Below are 325 nucleotides of genomic sequence, written 5' to 3' on the forward strand. Positions count from 1 at the left end.
GCCTGCCAGGCTCCTGCTCAACTTCTGTGTCCTCGTCGCCAACCCGAGGCAACCCAGGAGCGAGCCAGGGGCAGTTCAGTGGTAGTAACAGGAATAGGGAAGTCTCTGGGGGGCAGTGTGTCGCTTGTCACCAGCACCTGCCGCTGTCCCTCGCGCCTCAGCAAAGCAGCGGAGGTGGAAGCACGTTGCTGTGCGGTGCAGAAAGGCTCCTAGAGTGGGCCCGCCCGCTGACACCTCTGGGCTCGGGGTGGCGTCCCTTGAGTCCCCGCAGGTGTTCCCCACTCCCTCTCCTCGGCGGCCCTCGCAGCACCAGGCCCGCTTCCCG

Source organism: Elephantulus edwardii, unplaced genomic scaffold (assembly GCF_000299155.1).
Source record: "Elephantulus edwardii isolate Elephantulus edwardi_28Jun2011 unplaced genomic scaffold, EleEdw1.0 scaffold00022, whole genome shotgun sequence".
Classification (NCBI taxonomy): Eukaryota; Metazoa; Chordata; class Mammalia; order Macroscelidea; family Macroscelididae; genus Elephantulus; species Elephantulus edwardii.